Source organism: Hirundo rustica, chromosome 3 (genome assembly GCF_015227805.2).
Source record: "Hirundo rustica isolate bHirRus1 chromosome 3, bHirRus1.pri.v3, whole genome shotgun sequence".
In the NCBI taxonomy this organism is placed as follows: domain Eukaryota; kingdom Metazoa; phylum Chordata; class Aves; order Passeriformes; family Hirundinidae; genus Hirundo; species Hirundo rustica.
The window spans coordinates 74,165,589-74,170,986 of NC_053452.1; the positions used below are offsets into that span (position 1 = coordinate 74,165,589).

Here is a 5,398-nt window from a genome sequence, read left to right on the forward strand (position 1 = left end):
CAGATCTGTTTACCACTATATAGTGACATAAATGAAGTTCAGGAGAATCTTGAAAATAGAGAAATCTACAAAAGAGATAATGGCTGAAATATTAATTTACAGATATTATATTTTCAATTGAGAGACTAGTATTGTCTCAATTTTTTATCAGTCAACAGATATTTATCTGAAAGGTTGACCTATTTTTTATTATTTTCTATTTCTTTCAAAAACAATTACTCAGTGGGCAGAATCAAAGGAAAAAAGGGAGCCAGATGTGGTAGAGAAGGCTGACTGGTAGAATGCAAAGGCAAGTAGAACCCTGAATTCTATTAAGATTATTAAGGGTTTTCTTTCCATCATACTGGGGAGTGGTATGCATTTCAAAAAATGATCTTACTTGAATTTAGCACAGTGAAAACCTGTACTGTGCCTATGACTAATTTTGTCCTGATTTTATTTGGCAATGTCTTAATCTTTTCAACTCATCATTGTTCGTGACCCAGACTATTTCTGGTTCTTTTAACGCTCTCAATAGTCCATGTATACTTAATCTTTTTCTAAAAAGATATTACTTTTTTCAGAAAAAAAAAAAAAAAATGCAACTGCCATGCAATTTGACAGAATACAGAATTACTGTGTCCTGCAACTCTTATCCAAAGAAAGTTCTGAAGAATGGTAAGGAAAGACAGATTTCATTCCTTGCTACATTCCTTAAATGTCTAGCCAAACTAACAACAGAAGTAAAAAGCCAGCAGCTGGGTTATCTTCTCACTTACACTGTTTTTATTGCACTATATGTGTACTTATTTGAATGAGATCTGTTGGTTTATAAAATGGATGAATGAGAATCAAAGTTCCAAAAATATTGTGATGTTTTATGAAAGACAAAAACTAGACCTAAATGCCAGCTTCTGATTAAGATAAAGCAAACTTTATGTAGATTCAATTTAGCTATTTCTACAAGACAGTAAGGTACAGAGAGAGAAACAGGGGACCTCATGACTGAATGTCAATAAAAATATGAATCTTGACGGGGAGAGAAACCATTATCTAGATGCAGTTTACAAATATCCTTTTTTAACAGATAATTTGTCTCTGCAATAAAGAGATAATCAAGTTCTGAGAAGAGTCATAAGAAAACAAAAAAACCCCTCAATTTAACTCAATTTAACTAATGCAAAATATGAAATTTTGCATTGCCAGTTTCCACAATCTTGCAAAAAAAAAAAAACAAAAACAAAAACAAACCCACACTTAAATCAAACAAACTAAAAGATCTACAAAGTAATACATATTTTTTCTATATCCTGTAAAATTAAAATATGTGAAACTGTAATTATAACATTAATGGTAGTCCCTTAAGAAGAAATACCATGCACTTGTACAACAGTGAATTACCAGACTAATTAGTCACTAATGTCTGGGCATTAACTCTGCAGACCCCAACAGTTCAGTGATTCTCTTTTGGACAAAAAGGGTAAACACAGTGTCTAGAAAGATAGTTGTCTGTCTTACAGAACTTATTTTTCAAAAGTGACAGAAAGAGATGGGAGAATAAAGAACAGTGAGAGGGAACAGAGCTGTTTTTCAATAAATTTATTATGCAATCATTCCACCATTTGATATAAAGTAGCATATGGCACGAAAGCATGTGCTGCAGATGGAGTCCACAGTGACACAGACATCTGGCATCCAGGTATTTGATTCTGTGCATGCCAGCAGGCAGGGGCTTTCCAGAGCTTATTCACCCACTAATTTTTCACATCAATGTCAGTGCTTTGTCCACACTTTTCTTTTACATGCTAATACAACATTTTTTTTACACTACTTTATGTAGACATCTTGTGGTGAGTCGGCCCCATGTGGCAGCTAAATTCTCACCCATCTGCTTGCTCTCTCCTCTGCTTCAGGAGGACAGAGTGTGGTAAAGAAAGAGTAGGAATGAGAGAACTCATGGGCTGAACTATGGGCAAACATTGCTTACCAAGCACCATTACAGGAAAAACAGATTGATTTGGAGGAAAATTAACTTAATTTACTGCAAATTAATGTATATATGTAACATATACATATAATTACTGTTTCAGATATTGGAAAAAAGAAGGGAAACAAACATTTACACACTTTGGGAAAACACCTTTCCTATCCCTCTTTCAAGGTCAACTTCACTCTTCCCCTATGTTATTGCTGCATTTTACACTCAGCCCCTCCATGAGGCAAAGAGTGTGCAGGGGTGTTATGGTGGTGTGATTCCCCTCTGTCCCCTCCTCTTTCCTCTCCTCTTCCTCTCTTCTCCTCCAGCTTTGGTGTTCCCTTTGCTGTTTCTCACTCCTTCCCCCTCCTCTCTCCCCCTGCCTGTAGGTCTTGGTCTTTTCCCCTGCACTTTCTTACATTCCCAGAGGTGCCACCCATTTTGGAGACAGGCTCAGCTGTGTCCTGTGAGGGATCCATTTGAGCCAGCTGGAAGCAGTTTTGTCTCACATGGGGCTGCCTCGTGTCTCTTCCCACAAAAGCCAGCACCTCGAAACTTGAACAGAATGCACTTCCATATTCTGCAGAATGGGAAATATGCTGTGATGTTTGTTTTGGTCTGTTTGAACAGTGGGATCCCCTTTTTTCTGAAGGACATTTATGTTGAAGAGGTCAGTTGGAAAACAATTTGCTATGGTTTGATATTTAAGAAAAATCAAGATTAAACATATTTTTAATTTAAGCTGGAAACAGCTATAATTTCTGTGGTTTAATTTTTCAGTTTTGGATTAGGCTATAGGGAAAAATCCACCATTCTCAATTATTGTCTCCGCAGTTATTGCATTATTTTATATATTCTAGTACTATACCCAAAGAACTAAATTCTCTGTCACAGTCTTCACTAAAAAGCTCTCAGGAACATGTTATATATATAGGATATGTTATCTCAAGTTTCAAATTGCTCACTAGCTCCATGAAAAGCAGGGATGCAGAGTCCTAAATTTATTCGAATGTTGTTGACATGAGGCATGGTTTGCCATGTATCTGTGATATCTCACAGAGCTGTTACAAAACACTGAAGTCCTGTCTTTATTCCTCATCTGCATAAAGGTAGCAAGTAGCACAGACCTGGCTGGGTGACCCAGGAGGACAGAAGGCATTACCCAGTATACTGGCTTTAGCCTGGGCTGCATTAGATCCCTTCATAGTAGCCAATGTAGGACCACATTTTGGGTTTGGGCTGGAAACAGTGTAGATAACACAGGGATGCATTTGTTGTAGCTGAGCAGGGCTCGTACAGAGTCAAGGCCTTTGATCTCTCTCACCCCACCCCACCAGTGAGGGAGCTGGCATGCACAAGCAGCTGGGAGAGGTGACCCCCATCCGACCAAAGGGATGTCCAGCCCATATGGTGTCATGCTCAGCAATCAAACCTGGAGTAAGAGGGAAGAAAGGGGAACATTCAGACTCCAGTGTCTGTCTTTCCAGGTAACTGTGACTTGTGATGGAGCCCTGCTTTCCTGCAGATAGCTGAACACCTGCCTGCCATAGGAAGTGGTGAATGGGTTCTGAGTTGTGCTTTGGTTGTGAGTGCAGACTTTTCTTCATCTATTAATCTATCTTTATCTCAACCCACAGGTTTTCTCACTTCTACTCTTCCAATTCCCACTCCTATCACAATGTGGGAGGAGTGAGCAAGCAATATGTAGGGCTCAGCTTCCAGCCGTGCTTAAAGCACAACACCCAGTGAAAAAATTAGGGAGAATTACGCACTAAAGAGAAAAGCAGAGATGTTTTCTTTTGGACAAAATATCTACAGAGAAATTATAATATCTGAAGAGACATTTGACTTTGCCCAGAGCACACTCTCTGCATGGCCCAGGATTGCCTTTTACCAATCCATTCATGATCCATAAACTGATTGTATTTATCCTTGGGCTTGGCTGTAAGATTGTGGCTCTATCTTGTGAAGATGCCATCTGCTTTTTGCTGGCACTGGAGTCAGTGGTCTGGCACCCTCACATAGATGCTGTTTTCAGAAAAGAGCAGAGTTCTCAGTCCCAGAGCACAAAGCTTGGGACAGACAGGGATCTGTCTGCCTAGGCATGTATCTGCCCTGTCTCCAGGTGTCTGGTTTACCTGTTGTCTCACATAATATTGAGGGTTTCTCTTCTGGCACACCATCTGATTCAGTAACAGTTCTGCAGCATTTCTTTTTCACAACTGTCTTTCAAGAGCCAGAAAAGGCACTTTCTGTAGTGGATTATGTCCTTGATTTGCAAGGCAAGATGTCAGCTCTAATGTGAGGACAGTTTTATCAGGAAGATCAAAGACAATCTGTCAGGGATGTGAAAAAATAGTTTAAGACATATTTTTCTTTGGACAATATATTTTTTTACTACTTCTTTAAGTGCAATCAATATTGTATTGACTATTCTCAATATCAAAAGCCAAACCATGATTTTTTTTTTTTTTTTTTTTTTTGTCAGCATTGTAAGTCGTCGTTTACCGTAGTTTAGGCGCTGGTAGATTTTCTCGGACGAGCCAGTTTGAATTAATTTGTCTTATATGATGTGACTCCTTTGAATATTATATTTTGTAACAAGACAAATGTGGATTTGGTAACCTTTCTTGCAGCATTAAACTTGTATTTGTTGTAGCAAGATGATTCAGGAGTTACTCTTTGCAATTTATTTACATCTTGCTTTCTGACTAACATATGCATCACAAACAGAAGAAAAGAACAACTGACGGTTCAATTGTAAGTGTATTTTATCACAAATCTCTAAGTATTCACATAGTCATTGAATCTAGATCTAATTATAGAGATTGTTCAGAGGTTTTGTTCTTTTTCCTCAAGACTTACATTGATTTGGCTACAGCTTTACTAGGTGTGAGGATGATGTGCCATAGCATGGATATATGTAATTATGTTGAGAATTATAAATAAAATTTCAGGAAAATAGTTTATTCATTTAAACGAGAAAGAAGGTATAGTTTTGTCCATATAAAAAATAATGGTCATACTAAATACTAATGTGAGCACAGACTTTTATGAAGGAAAATATAGCATGATAATAAATGATTATACCTTCTTTTGCTTTAGTCAGTGGGGAGAAATTGAGAATTAGAAATCTGTTGCTTGCAAAGTTCTGGGCATTTGACACTACAGCTTTAAAACTCCTTTAATGTTTGTTTCTATATGGAAGTAAGTATTTATTTAAAATTACAGATTATTTCTACCTCAGACCTTGCAAATTTAAACACCTGAAGATCCCGACATTTTTGAAGTATATATACTTTATATAGATACATATATATGCTACTACCTTCAGTTTACCATTTGATTTTGCAGGTGTTAGTTGACTGCTCAAATAGCAGCAAGTTAAGTGAACAGCACAATGTGCAGAGAGCAGTAAAAGCAATGTCTTCAGTAGCCAGACTG

The 5,398-nt window shown here is 37.5% G+C and overlaps 1 long non-coding RNA gene across 1 annotated transcript; it reads left to right on the forward strand.

Moving 5' to 3' along the window:
• The first annotated feature begins 2,487 nt into the window (after window positions 1-2,487).
• LOC120750943 (uncharacterized) lies at window positions 2,488-4,205 on the forward strand. The gene is made up of 3 exons (XR_005700212.2): window positions 2,488-2,624; window positions 3,292-3,441; window positions 3,592-4,205. It is a non-coding gene; the product is annotated as an uncharacterized LOC120750943 (long non-coding RNA).
• The last annotated feature ends 1,193 nt before the right edge of the window (window positions 4,206-5,398 follow it).